The 15,294-nt window shown below is 45.3% G+C and overlaps 1 protein-coding gene across 1 annotated transcript in view; it reads right to left on the minus strand.

Moving 5' to 3' along the window:
- Gas2l3 (growth arrest specific 2 like 3) overlaps nucleotides 1-7,285 on the minus strand; it is a 31,443-nt gene extending 24,158 nt beyond the window's left edge. Inside the window, exon 1 of the mRNA XM_057757964.1 lies at nucleotides 7,268-7,285. The gene's annotated coding sequence lies outside the window, so the exon portion shown is untranslated. The remainder of the gene's footprint in view (nucleotides 1-7,267) is intronic.
- Nucleotides 7,286-15,294: the final 8,009 nt, after the last annotated feature.

Consider the following 15,294-nt stretch of genomic DNA (forward strand, 5'->3'; position numbering starts at 1 on the left):
GTGCCACCCTGCCTGGCCTCTAGTGCTTAGCTCTGCACTCTGATCTTCAGGCAAGCTTATTTGTTAAATTACAAACAAAAAATCACTAATTTATATGTATGTATGTACACATATACACACACACACACACACACAATCTAGCTCTTTGTATTCCTCTTGTAAGCCAGTTTCATATCTAAGAGTAGCTGCTTGGTCAGCCCCTGGCCCTGCTCTGCACCAGAAGCTCAATTTCCTTTACTCATTTTATCCTGACTTCCTTATTTCTATCCTTCCCTGAGTCTCAGCCTCTATCTGAGCCAGCAACACTTCACTCCTGGGGGTGCACTTGACTCCTGGGGTATACTTCACTTGGTTTTTCTTTCCTTCTTCCTGTCTTATTGGAGAAGCTGACTTCAGTTCTTTATCAGTCTTAACAGGACTTTGTGATTGTTGGGCTCCCCTCGCCTTTAGACTGAGTAAAAACAAAACAAGAACTCTCATGTGACCAAGTCCACACTGCACCCTAATCCGGAAGATAATCTTTCACGAGCAAACAGAAAGCTTTGAAGCTCCAGGGATGTTAGAAATGGGGTATGTCTTCCACACGCAACCTGGCCAGGAATGAGCCCAACCTGCTCATCCCAAAAAGCAATAATGAGGTTCTTTTTTTTTTTTTTTTTTTTTGGATTTTTGAGACAGGGTTTCTCTGTAGCTTTGGATCCTGTCCTGGAACTCCCTTTGTAGACCAGGCTGGCCTTGAACTCACAGAGATCCACCTGCCTCTGCCTCCGGAGTGCTGGGGTTAAAGGCGTGCGCCACCACCGCCCAGCAATAATGAGGTTCTTGCAATTAGTTTTCTTAAGGCTCTTCTATAAATTGGACCAGATCATAGGAGAGAAAACCATTCTGCGGACAATTCCTTCTGAGGGCTGCAGGTGCTGAACCACAATACACCCCATTCCTCCCACACACTGTAAAACTGATGGGAAGGACTTAAAGCCCTTGACACAATCCTGACAGAAATCTGGCATCCACAGGGAAAGTAGAGAACCGACAAACAAATAAGGTAAGACTCTCTGGGGGGAAGGGGACTGCTACTGACCCACATGCCCGTTCTGCACTCAGCCACCAGATGACTGTCAGTACATGTAAGCTGCAAGGAGAGGACCACTTGCCAAACTGGGAGAGCAGGGAAAGGAGAGGCATTTTCCTATGAGTCTGTGTGCCTGCAATGCATGTCAAAAATGCTCCACCATCTTCATGTCTTTTTCTAAAATAATAGTTGAAGAATATAGTACTCCTGTTATATACAGAAATTTAAATTTTTCAGGTTTAAAATTCTTAGCTAAATATTTCTTAGATACTTAGCAGAGAAAATAGAAATGCCACATATATACCAAATGCTTTTTATATATTTTTAAAGTATATACTAATATACTCATCATCAAAATAGCACTATGGTAGTACAGAGTATTGAATTCATCTGGATTCAATTCCTGTTCCAACATAAATCAGCTATAAGATCGTGATATAGCTAACTTTTTGAAACCTAAAAGTTTCTCAGACAATCAGAGTATCACAATCCCTGTCAGATGGCTGCTAGAAAAATAAAATGAGATGGCACAGGAGCACTTAACAAATGACTCACATTAAATCTATAATGAGACATAATTACAGTTCACTTAATAAAATTAAAAAGATAAGACATGACTAATAGAACTCAACCACCATCAAATATAACTTAGAAGGCTAATTTGCTAACAAATGTACGGCTATAATGAAAATAAAAGGTTTAATACAGCCACATCAAAACCCGAAGTCAGAATATACAACTTAGGATTCTCTTTGCTAAAATAAGTCTTCATAAGTGTGTGGTCTGCATGTGTGCAATGCACATGTGTGCACAGGAGTAGATGGGGTACAGACCCACACATACATGCAGAGGCCAGAGCAGATGATCAAAAGTCTACTCTCTCACTCATCTGGATGCTCTCCATTCCAGGGATGCTGGCTGGCCAGTGAGCTCTGAGCCCATCTCCACTCCACGGAACATACTGGGGTGATGGGCATGCGCGAGCAAGAACACTTTTGAGTAGGTTCTAGTCCGTATCCTTGCAGGGAACGTATTTGCACTCTCTTGAGCTAAGTCCTCTCCCTGTAAATTGGTATTTTAAACAAAGGTCCCCTGCTCCATTTGGCCTTACTTCTAGATTACTATTCAGGATATATCCTGTTTCATGTGACACACACTCATATCTTCAATAAACATCTATCAACACGCTTTATTGGACTAGTCACCATAACTGAGGTAAACATGATGATTACGTTCCTGCCCTTACAGATCAAACACCACTGGAGAAGACTGACGTGGAAAATAGACAAACATATGATGTCAAACCATGCCATGTTCTGAAGCAAAGAACACATCTCTCAAGAGAAAAAAATGGCAGAGACCTACTTCAGACTTAAATTGAATGAAATATTTTTTTTCCGTAAGAAAAGCATAAACCTGAAGAACGGAAGACTTTGGCCAAGAGGAGAAGAAGGGTTCTGTGCACTTACAACAAAGGCTCCATATGAAGAAAGTCTGACGCATTCCAAGAACTTAAAGAAACACAGTGGCTGAAGGACGGAGAGTGTGTGGCTTAGAATAATGTTGGGGCGTGGCCCCGCAACACAGGCCCTGTTGGGGAAATTAGATTCCACTCTCTCTGCAGTGGGAAATCACTACAGTCTCAGTGAGGGAGCGGTGGCATGGTCTCACTCACAGTTTTAAAAAGCTCTGAGGACAAAGGAATACAGAAGTAAAACAGAAGAGAGTTTAGCAAAGAAGAGCAGAAAACAAAACACATGTAGCTGGAGATTAAGAAAAAGACCCAAGGGAAAGGATGAAAGAACCAGGGAGAGGCTGGGACAGTGAGGGCAGCACAGTGAGTGTCTACAGAAGAGGGGGAGCAATCCAAATGGTGAGCTGGGACGCCCCAACAGCAATTCAAAGACAGAATGTGCTGACTGAACTGGTATTCAAGGGCGTCTCCCCTGCAGATACACAGAATTTATACACCACTGTCTTCGTCACTGCTGTATTGCTGGGAAGAGACACAACAAGGCCGCTCTCAGAATAGAAAGCATTTCACTGGTGGCTTGCTTGCTTGTAGCTTCAAAGGTTAGTCCATTATCACCGCGGAGCGGAGCATGGCTGCACGCAGGCGGACATGACGCTAGAGGAGCAGCCGAGAGAGACTCTGGGCTTGGCACGGACTTTTGACTGCTAAGTCAGAGGACCCTCTAGGAAGGGCGAATGACTAAGGCTGGGGGCAGGCAGAGTTCTAAGAATGCAGGACCCAAGAGCTGAACAAGGGGGCCGGACTCTGACCACTGCGACACTCGAGGATGCATATGACTGCTCCTCCGGATGCGACACTTTTATTACACCGCAATCTGTACCAGACAGATGAATGGTACCCAGAGGTCATCTTTATTGCCCATGGACTGCAATACCTGCAGTGACAAGGCAAAAAGAATCTTGCAGATGGATAAAAGACCTTGAGATGAGAGATTTTCCAGACATAACTAATGCAATGACAAGAGTCCTTAAAACAGGGTGAAGAAAGGTCAGTCATGGAGGCAAAGAAGGGTCAGGATGGGAAAACATCAGAGGCAGAGATCGGAGTCCTAGACCAAGGCTGTGAAGAGGGAAGCAATGAAGGTTAGCCACCCCCCCACCCCACCCCCGCAGTGACACACCTCCAACAAAAGCCACACCTCCAAGTCCTTCTGGGACACTTCTACCAACTGGGGACCAAGCACTCAAACAGATAGGCCTGGGGTTGGAGGTGGGGGACTTTCTCATTCAAACCACCACACAACACGGGTCAAAAGAAAGGAAGGGAAGGAAGGAAGAAGACAGGGAAAGAAGAGTGAGAAGAAAGGGAGAGAGGAAGAGAAGGAAGGCAGACAGGCAGGCAGGCAGGCAGGCAGGCAGGCAGGCAGGCAGGAAGGAAGGAAGGAAGGAAGGAAGGAAGGAAGGAAGGAAGGAAGGAAGGAAGAACACAGGGAAAGAAGAGTGAGAAGAAAGGGAGAGAGGAAGAGAAGAAAGGAAGGCAGACAGGAAGGAAGAAAAATAGAGGAGGAGGGAAGGAGAGAGAGAGAGAGAGAGAGAGAGAGAGAGAGAGAGAGAGAGAGAGAGAGGTGAAAGAAAGAAACAAAGAAAGGAAGGAAGGGAAGGAGGGAAGAAGGGAGGGAGGGAGAAAGAGAGGAAGAGAGGAAGGAAGGAAGGAAGGAAGGAAGGAAGGAAGGAAGGAAGGAAGGAAGAAAGGAAGAAAGGAAGATCTTAACAGAGCTACAACTAAATGTATTTTGGCCAGCAATATAAATAAGTCATGGGATAGAGTGTTTGCCTAGCGTGCATAAAGCCCAGAGTTCCAGTCCCAGAAACACACACACACACACACAGACCATCAAAACAAACAGAATAAGTTCTTGAATAAATTTGTTGCACAACAGTAAGCAGACATCTCTATCAGATAGCGCTCCAGCAATGCCTAGCATTCGACTGACTGATGGGGAAATACGTCAACTCCCAAGATCCTATCAGCAACAAAGACGGAATTATATTCCATGTGTGTGCTACATTTTATTGCAGCCAAGTTCTGTGAAGATTTAGAATTCCTATAGAAATACTTAGGAACTTTCTGGTAATCAAAACATCCAGTGTGTCACAGTGCGATTCAGTGGGAAAACTTACTCCAGTCTTGGAAGAAACACCTGAGACATGTCATTTTAATCATGGTCTTGCAAAAATTATTTCTGAGGCAGTTCTCTGTGACAATGAAATTCCACCAGAGATGAATTAGATTCGCTTCCTGTTCTCTCAATATATATCACATCACTAGGCATGGAAAGGGGGTCCTGGTCCAAACGGGGAAACGAGTAAGAGGAGGGTAAATATATTCACACACCACTGAAAGATGGCAGAATACAATGTTGCACCATTCATTTTAATCCTTTACTTTGCTCAACAGTAAGTTTGAAAAACATTATTGAGGTTAAGTGGCTTTGCCCAAACAGAAATTAAGATATTAGAAGGGGAGGGGAGAACTGGTTAATAAAACCCAGACGGGAAATATAAATCGGAAGCATCCCTTCTGAATTCCTTTCCAAACACCATGGGATTCCGTTTTTCTTTTAATTGACGATGTGTGTGTTTTGACATTATTCTCCCATCACACACTTTGAATTCCCAACATAAGCTATTTCTACTTTTTTTTTCACTTTTTTCTTTTTCTTTTTTTTCTGAAACAGGGTTTCTCTGGGTAGCCCTGGCTGTCCTAGAACTCACTAGGTAGATGAGGCTGGCCTTGAACTCAGAGATCTGCCTGCCTCTGCCTCCCTGAGAGCTTGTATGAAAGGCACGTAACATATGGATAACTTGTAATTTTTTAAATCATAAAATATTCCAAATAAGTCCATTTGCATAGCAAAGCAGCAGTGTGAGCCGCACAAACAAGTTGGCCCAGGGAAGCTGCTCAATACAAGGGAAATGTTAAATACTGTAGAAAGGGATCCGAATGTCGGTAGAACTTTAGTGAACTCCATTAACTCCTTCCCCTGCTCTGAGCATTAGTTTCCCTAAGTATTAAATCTACAGACAGAAGCAGCGAGTGTGGGGCATAGTAAGCTTAACAGTAGGACAAGCAAAGCATCAAGAACCCTATACCAGACAATTCTGCACCACTCTCAATAAATAACAACACAAGGGTTTATTACGACTTTGAATATTTGTGCTCACCTGGCTGACAGGCATCACTGCTTTGGCCACTATCCTCATCTGTGCTCCTCCTTGCTTTTTCAAGGTAGTTCTCTAACTTATAGCCCAAGTTAAATGGCGTGGAAACATAATAATCACCAGTGTCTGGTATTATGTTACATTAATTTTATGGATTATTATAGAATCCCCAAAGTCCTCGTGGCAATAAAGTAGAAGCTATTACTAATCCTTTTTTTAAATAGATTAGGAAAGTTAGGCTTATGAAGACTTACCAGTTTGTCTAAAGTTGCATACCTAGTACAAACAAACTGCAATCAGACACCACATGCTTATCAACTCCAAGACACTTGAAAAACCACACAAAAACAAAACAAACAGGAAAACCCGCTTTCAATTCAACAGCGTCCAAGCAGCAGACAGCTAACGTGCAGTGTCAGTTGGCCAGAGTGAGTTTCTTAAACCGATGAGTCAGATGGGACAACACGCCAGGAGCTACACGAGGATATTCTCACTAGTTTCCTCCTAAAGCATGTGGGAAAACTCCAAGTTTTAATCGTTCTGTGGTCACGCTAGAGAGAAGCGAGCCCATGGCAGCTGGCTACGGCTTACCTCCTAAGTAAGGGTAGTCATTAACCACCTCACCTGGGCAAAGTAAAACCCAAACCTAGACGGGGCCTGCAGAAAAACACATTTCTTCATTTTAAAGAGATCACTGAGCACTCTAACGCGTATGACTCAGACCCTCGGTTTAAAGGGGCTAGGATGGAACCGGGGGCGTCTGCAAACGGACGCAAGCTCTCTAAATGGTTCCTCAGCCTTTGCAGGACGTTCTGCAAGCCCCCCACCGCCCCAAGCTCAGTTCTCCAAACCCAGGGGTGTGGGTGGGAGAGCATTGCTCAAGGGCGCCACTAATGTTCCCTAATTCCGTTAAGTCTGGGAGAGTTGAGCCCTGCAGAGGACAAATAGGGAAGAACCTGCAGTGCCTACCACGGTACAGGACGGCAGTGTGACAGTGAGTCGCAGTCTGTCCAGGGCCAGTGATTTCATCACTTCTTTCCTAGGGCGTGGATGGGGAATCGAGTGACCCTCTCTGGCTGGACGCCGAGGAAGAGGGTGCCCCGGTCACCCTGCCCTAGCTTGTCACTCAGCAGAGCCGGACGGGTCGCGGCTCCACGCTGTGCTCCCCGCGCGGATCAGCTCGCACTTGTAGCCCCCTCTGATCCACCCGAGCGGGCAGGTGTAGGAAGGCGAGCTTAAACGTCACCGTGACAGCGCCAGGAGCCAATCACAGCACGCGGATCCCTCCGCCAGCCAATCGCAGAGCTCCTGGCATACCACAGCTGGGTAGCCCACCTGAACTTTCATCCCGGACTCTAGAATTTCGGGCGAGCAGGGCGGGAGTCCCGGCTGCAGGGAAGCAGGGATGCCCGGTGTTTGTGTGTGCGGGGGGGGGGACACCTAGGGAAGGCGACGGAAAGTTCGGGAGGAAAAACGCAATCCGACAGGGAAGTCACTCACCCACCAGCCCGGGAGCGTAGTCACTTCTCCCTGCGGGGCTCCTCGGGCTCAATCTGTGCGTGCGTGCAAGCATTCCCGGGACCAACCGCCGCCGCCGCAGTTCGCCGCCCAGCGCTGCCGCCTATTTCGAAGGGGCCAATCAGAGCATGGGGCGTGGTCTGGAGCCCCGCCCCCTGGGCTCCCAGTGGTGCGCTGGTGGCTGAAGGACTGGGACGGTAACCGAGCATCCCTCAGTCCGCCTGCATGGTCGGTGTCCCCGTCCCGTTGGACAGTGTGTGAAGCTCGCCTTTCAAGGCCGCTTCGGAGTGCCCTGGAATGTTGCTCTTCCCGGGAGTTTGATCCACTTCCAACCCTAAAATCCGCTCACGTCCCGATGGGCGCTGAGACTTCCAGAAACACAAACCAACCCAGCGGGGACCGGTCCTAAGCGGAAGTCTTTCAGGCAGAGCACCCCCCTTCCCCTTTATTCTGGGCTGTGAAAGATAGAGAGAGGGGAACCCTGCAGTCACCACTGGATGCCAAAGGAGGATGTTGGCCCTTCCTTCAGGAAACATGGGGGAAGGGGATTTGGATGTCAAAGCAACAATATAACCATGTGATTGTTACACTGTAGTGATAGACCGGAGTGAACTTCAAACGTGGCTTTGTTTTTGTTATTGTTTTTAAAGAGGCTGAAAGCCTGGAGGTCTGTGCTCCGACCCGGCTTCTTAGCCTCTCGCCACTTCTGTTTCTTTTAAGTTATGACACCTCGGTGGTCGGTCTTCCTCCATCTCTAAAGTGTGGGCACGAACGGAAGCGTGGTCTCTCACAAAAACAATACGGCACACTGTTGCTTTCATAAAAAAACAAAGAAAACAGTCTGAGCCTTCAAAGGGTTGAGGAGCGTGGAAATGGGAGTCTGGGAAGGAGGGAGACAGTCAGAGGGCTGGAATTGGCTAGATCTTAAAAGAACTGCAAGAAGCTGCCGGAGGAGGTCATTGCCAGAAAGGAGAGCTTCCTAGGCAGAGGGAACAAGGGTAGGACTTGTAGAGGCACGTGAAATATGTTCCGGGAGTGTTCGTTTTGAATAACCAAAGTTTGGCGCGGGAGAGACAGTGGTAGCAGTATGGAAACGTGTGCACAGAAGGTAGGACTAGTGATTCTCAGGAATCAGTAGGAAGGAAGCGGCTTTCCTGGAGGCAGATGAGATGGACTATAAGGAGGGGAGATAAGGGAATTTATATGTGGGTTTCTATTTCTTTGAGGGGGGTCGTTTTCAAGTGTTTTGAAGAAGGGGCCAGGGTAGTTTCTCATTAAACATAAATAAAACTAGAAAATGACAGCTCTCTAAACTAGCCCGGAAGGTGGGTGTGACCGGGCCTGGAAGTACCTAACGGTGATTTATCTGGCCTTGGTTGTTATGTAGTGACGCTGGCCTTAGGAACACAGGTAAACCGAGCTACGGTAGAGGGCCGGTGCCTTTTCGTTGGATGTATTCAGTCTAAAGGGTGAAACCAGCATGGAAGGGGAGATGATCCGATAATAGCTGAACTGTCTAGAGCGGCTCCATCTAAGCGAAGACAAGGATCAGAAAACAGTTCAACAGCATTGCTATGTACTTCCTCTGCACCAGGCTCTACCCTAAACCCCAGGAATCCTGCTCCCCCAGAATTCTAAGTGGAGAAGTCAGTCATTAAAAATTGACAAACACATGATAAATGGATTTGATCATATCAAATAGTTATTCCTGTTTTTTTATTGCAGTTCATCTCAGAACTCTTTGCTGACTACACAGAAATTCAGAGTCTGTTAAAATCACCCTGTATTTCCCAATATTTATATTTAAAACTATGGAGCAACGTTCCTCATTTAGCCGGATTGTACATTGATGCTTTAAATTAGATATCAAAATATGTACACTTCTCCATGAAATCTTAAGGAGAATGTGGCTCAATCCCCAGCACCAAAAGAAAAGATTAATAAGTAAATTGTGCTATACAGATACAGCTTGGCGAGTCAGTGCTTAGCAAGGGCTCTTTCATCTTCCTTCTGACATGGATGCCTTGTGCCTAAACATTTGACTACTATGTATTTAAAACTGAAACTAAGCTCAGTGAGGAATGTAAACCAACATCCCCCCTTTTACACACAGCTCTTAGCATCTTTAAGTCACTAACTGAAACCGCGTGGCCTTCTAAAGGACAGCTTTGTTTTTAATCCCTAGTCTGTCGAGTTAGGAGGATATAGGGCAGAGTGGTTGCCAATGAGCCGGAGGCAGGGAATCTGAGCCAATTGCTCTACTCAGCCTGGATCCCTCATTGGCTACGTGTGGATTTGGGGGTGGGGTCCCCCTCTAGGTCATTTGGTTTGACCTGTTCCTCTCTCATTTCTTGTTTCGTTCAGAACTTCACGTTGGCATTAGTTCCTAGTTATCACTCCACCCCCTAAACCCACTGACCAGCTTACCTGCCTTGCTCTTAACACTGCAATTAGTAATTGAGGGTTCCATCAAATAAGCTGTAATCTACTTTCCATGTGTGGGCTTTCTAATTGTCGGTTAGGTTAATAGCCATGTTTTAGAGGTTGTCTCTTTAATTGAAATTGGCATAGTTGTAACATGCAAAAATAAATAAATAAAAACTACTCACCAGCTCTCTTCCATTAGATGACAGTCTATCCATCCTGACTTCCCAGTTTTGAAAATATGTCCCACTTCAGGAAGCAGGATGTTAGAAGTCTAAGTTTTTAAAATGTATTACATTAGGAGCTATTTGTCTGACTAAAACAAAAAAATAAAAAAAAAAACTTTTTCAAATATGGAAGATCCTCCAAAAATTCCATCGTCCTTGAAATAAGGTGTGATCTCTTTACAACCCTGCATGGATGGTTTGGTTGCTGAAAATGCACTGTGGTTGACGTTCACTGGGCTTGGAGTTAGTTTCTCAGACCTCTTCTTTTAATGCTCTGACATTACTGATTGTCAGCTATGGATTGTGCATTATGGGAAGTGCTGAGTGAAATCTCTGATTTATTCACAATTAGATTACACCTTCAGCGGGTGATCAACTGAGATCCAACTATACCAAAACAGTACTGATCTCTGTGCTACTGTAGGAATGCTATTGATTATGTAAGTAATCAATAATATAACTATTGTATAATAATATTATTATTACTAATTATTATTATTTTGGGTTTTCAAGACATAGTTTCTCTGTGTAAGTCTTGGCTATCCTGAAACTCACTCTGTAGATCAGGCTGACCTCAAACTCATAGAGATCCGCCTGCCTCTGCCTCCGAAGTGCTGGGATTAAAGTCACGCGCCACCGCCACCCAATGTGGAATATTATTTTAATTGGACAAAGATGTGTTACATCTGTTTACGCTGCAGAATATTACTTTAACTGTGTAAAGGTATGTTACATTTGTTTATGCTGCATTTGTTTAACAATGTAAAGATGTGTATTTATTTATTTATTTATTTGGTTTTTCGAGACGGGGTTTCTCTGTAGCTTTGGTGCCTGTCCCAGAACTAGCTCTTGTAGACCAGGCTGGCCTCGAACTCCCAGAGATCTGCCTGCCTCTGCCTCCCGAGTGCTGGGATTAAAGGCGTGCGCCACCACCGCCCGGCAAGATGTGTATTTATTATGTAAAGATGTGTTATAGCTGTTTCCACTTGCCTGCCTAAGGTACCTGATTGGTCTAATAAAGAGCTGAACAGTCAGTCACTAAGCAGAGAAAGGATAGGGGAGGGTGGAAGGCAGGGAGAATAAGTAGGAAGATAAATCTAGGCTCCAGAGGAAGAGAAAAGAAGAGAGAAGAAGGGAGATGCCCAGGGCCAACCAGGCAGCCACCAGCCAGCCAGCCATGAGAGCAGTGAAAGTAAAGAGCTCTGAGACCAAAGGTAGATAAACAGGCTAATTTAAGTTAAAAGAGCTAGACAAAAACAAACCTAAACCAGGCTGAGCTCTAATACTAAGTCTCCTTCTCATGACTTGGGAGCTGGTTGGTGGCCCAAAAGAAAAATCCTGGTAATACAGCATTTATGATAGTAACAGCTGGGATTCTTATATATGATAGTAACATATAAGATAGTAACAGCTGGGATTCTTATATATGATAATAACATATATGATAGTAACAGCTGGGATTCTTATATATGATAGTAACAGCTGGGATTCTTATATATGATAATAACATATAAGATAGTAACAGCTGGGATTCTTATATATGATAGTAACATATAAGATAGCAACAGCTGTGATTTTTATATATGATAGTAACATGTAAGATAGCAACAGCTGTGAATCATAAGTATTGTGCACTCCAATTCATGTGCACCTGACACTCAGAACAGGACTTTTTTGGAGGTAGGCTTTTGCCCCAAATCTGATTAATATTCCTTGTAACAGAGAGACAGATCGACAGACAGCCCCAACGCACACACACACAGGTCGGGGAAAAACAGAGGTTAAAGTTATGCACTCACAAGTAAAAAATGCCAAGAGCCAGTGTAAGAATCTGGGAGACTCAAGAGAAGATTTTCTTGGAGGCTTTGGAGGGAGCTGGGCTCTGCTGGAGTCCTGATTTTAGATTTCTTTGGAACTGTGGGAGGGTGAGCGTCTGCTGTTTAAAACTTCCAAACTCACGGGACTCCAGGGGACAACACCACCTCTGTCTGAACAAAGACATAAAACTAACCACACGGTAAGCACACCAACATGAGAATGTGCTTCCATGTCCCCTGCTCCATCTCTAAGATGTCACAGATGTTAATGGGGGCTCATGGAAACCACATTCTCTCGGAAGTAGCAACAAGTTTCCATTGCATTTAGTTACATGTAATAGAAAAAAATCTTCCAACTCATTTCAGAAAAACTCAAAAGCGAAATGATTAATTTTATGAAAAAAAAATCTCTAGATTCATGCCACGTGTGATCTGAGATTTCAAATAACATTGAATGTTTGAATAAAAATGCCCTCACAGGCTCATAGGGTTGAACACTTAGTCCACAGTTGGTAAACTACTTGCAAGGGGTGGTGTCTTTAGACTGGGTGTGTCCTCGTTGGAGAAAGTGTGCTGCTGGGGGTGGGGTGGGCTTTGGGGGCAGATTGCTCGCTTGGGTTCTCTCTCTCTCTCTCTCTCTCTCTCTCTCTCTCTCTCTCTCTCTCTCTCTCTCTGCCTGAGGTTCAGGATGTACCTCACAGCTATTTCTTCAGCACTATGCCTACCTACTTGCCTCCATGGTCCCCACTGTGCTGATAACAGACTCATAGTCTGAGACTGTAAGCAAGCCCCCAATTAATTGGTCGTGGTGTCTCTTCCTGGCAACAGAACACTAAGACAATCAGAATCTGGTGCCTGTTGGCTCTCCATTGAGTGTTGGCATTACTCTCAGATTCTCTTAAAAGTTTATAAGATGTTTTCTACAAAGTCTACATTTCTGTAGGCTCCACTTTAAAAAAACCGAATGACTCTGTATAGTGCTCAGGTTAGAAAACACAAACCACTCCAGGTGCGTCAAAAAGAGGCAGTTCAGCCTGGACTTGGTTTTATAGGGAATGGAAATGCTGAGGAGATAAAAAGGAGCCAATGGTGTCACCCAGGGATGTGAGCCAGCGGGGAATCTCTACAGTTCTGAACTTGGCAGTCCAAAGAAAGTGCTCAAAAGCCAGAGATGCCAGCAGCAGGGTTTGTCCTGTAGGACTGGGAGCCATGTGGAAGATGCCATCTTCACCAGAGAGTGAAGGGGAAAACAGCCTTCTTTCCAGTACCTTCCTTGATGGAAGCTGGCCAAAGCCAGCTGATCAAGGGGCATATAAGATGCAGCCTGTTGGGAATTAGCTGTCCTACCTAGTGCAAGCAGAATTGAATGGGAATGGTAGGTCTGAACACAAATACTTTAGTTAGATCCTTCCTCCCTCCTTCCTTCCTTCCTCCTTCCTTCCTCCCTCCCTCCCTCCCTCCCTCCCTCCCTCCCTCCCTCCCTCCCTCCCTCTCTCCCTCCCTCCCTCCCTCTCTCTCTCTTTCTTTCTCTCTTTCTTTCTCTCTTTCTTCTGTGAAATAGCAAGTATCTTCCCGATTTCTATGCTAGAAACGGCTCCTGGATGTTGTGTTTGTCGCTTCAGGCCATGGGTTGGGTCGTGGTAAACTCTGTCTCCTGGGACTCTCAGCTCTCCAGGCAAGCTTCTTGTGGCAGATGGCCAACGATAGATGTGAAAGCAGCAAGCAGAGACATGCAGCTCTCCAGAAAGCTCTGAACTAGCATAATGTCACTTCAACACACATTCCAAAGCCAGCTACGCAGACGAGCCAAACTTCAGTGGGTGGAGGCTAATGTTCTTCCCAGTCTTGAATAAGGTGTTAACAAGAACAGAGTTTTGTTTACAAATTCGTAGACTCAGATAAAAGGATCTACACACGGACCAGGCGGGAAACTCGAAGGATAATTTTATTGGAGTTTGCAATTAAAAAAAACAACAGGGTAGGTAGCTATTTGGGGAAGATGACTAAGAGGAAGAAAGTAATGCTCTCTGAGTTAGAGGCCAAGAGAGTAGACAGGTCTGCCAACAACTGCAGTGTGTGTGTGTGACTCAGAGACAGAATAAGAATGTTCAACGGCTGAATGTTCAACGGCTGACATAGAAAGTCCTTCTGCATATGTGCTTCTTTTATTGGCTAATGAATAAAGAAGCTGCTTTGGCCTGTGATAGGGCAGACTAGAGCGGGGGGGGGGGGGGAATTAAACTGAATGCTGGGGAAAAGTAGGCGGAGTCAGAGAGATGCCATGTAGCTGCTGAAGGAGACAGATGTGGGAATTTTGCAAGTAGGGCACGACCTCGTGGTGATGCACAGATTAATAGAAATGGGTTAATTTAAGTTATAAGAGCTAGCTAGAAATATGCACAAGCTAATAGGCCAAGCAGTGTCCAATATGGGCGTGAGGAAACAAACTTGGGTCCTGCAGCTTAGTCTACACTGTTACTACTAAGCCATCGCTCCAGCCCCCTTGAGTTAACTGTTTGTGTTATCAGACAGGTTCTCTCTATGTAGCCCTGACTGACCTGAAACTCAGTCTGTAGATCATGCTGGTCTTGAACTCACAGGGATGCGCCTGCCTCATCCTCTGTCAGGGTGCTGGAGCTGTTGATAGAGCATGCACCACCATGTCTGGTCTCTCTTTCTTTTCTTAAGCAGAAGGAACACAGGTTTATCAAGGGAATGTTAGACGTTATCCACTCTGGCATCAGAGGACCGTGCTACAGTTCAGTTCTGATGCTGAGTATCTTTGGGCAGTGCTGGGGCCCAAACTGGGCTCACTACATGACAAGTCAGGCAAACCCTCTGCCACCGAGCTACATCCCTGCCCGCGTCCATGCCCATGATCTTGATTTAGCACAAACGCCAGGCTAAAGGCTCACTCAGTACCACAAGCCTCCTCCCTCTCTTCAAAGGACAGTCATGGGCCTAATTTACAGCCAGACCAACCAGCAGTAACTTGCAGGTTCCTGCAACCCCATCTTCAGGTTTAGCAATTCCTTAGAACAGCTCACAGACCCCAGGAGAGCAGCTCTGTCACTATGTCAGTGACTCCTGTCCCCTTAAACTGAAGTGATAAAGATCCTGACAGAAGCCCCATGAGAAAGGAGAAGGACATTTGGCTCACGGTTTAGATGGCACACCCCATGGTATGGAGGAAGACCTAGCGGCTGCAGAGGCTCAGCCAATAGCAGCAGGGGCTTGCGGAATAGTTTAACCATTCCAAAGCTGTCTAGGGGCCCACCAAGTCTTTGATGGAGTTGAAGAATTGATAGTTATAGTTTTCCTTAGTTACGATAAAAGATAACTTAGGTGTAAATATTGTAACTGTAATTCTTGCTTGATACCTGTTTTGTTATATGTAATTTTGCTATGTTAAAGTTAAAACCTTCCTTTTCATTTAAACAGAAAAGGGGAGGTGATATGGAATTCCCCTCTGTATGCTGTGAATACTACTGGTTAATAAAGAAATTGTCTTGAGCCCCTGATAAGGCAGAACCTAGGTGGG

The sequence above is a fragment of the Chionomys nivalis genome, chromosome 25 (assembly GCF_950005125.1).
Source record: "Chionomys nivalis chromosome 25, mChiNiv1.1, whole genome shotgun sequence".
Taxonomy (NCBI): Eukaryota; Metazoa; Chordata; class Mammalia; order Rodentia; family Cricetidae; genus Chionomys; species Chionomys nivalis.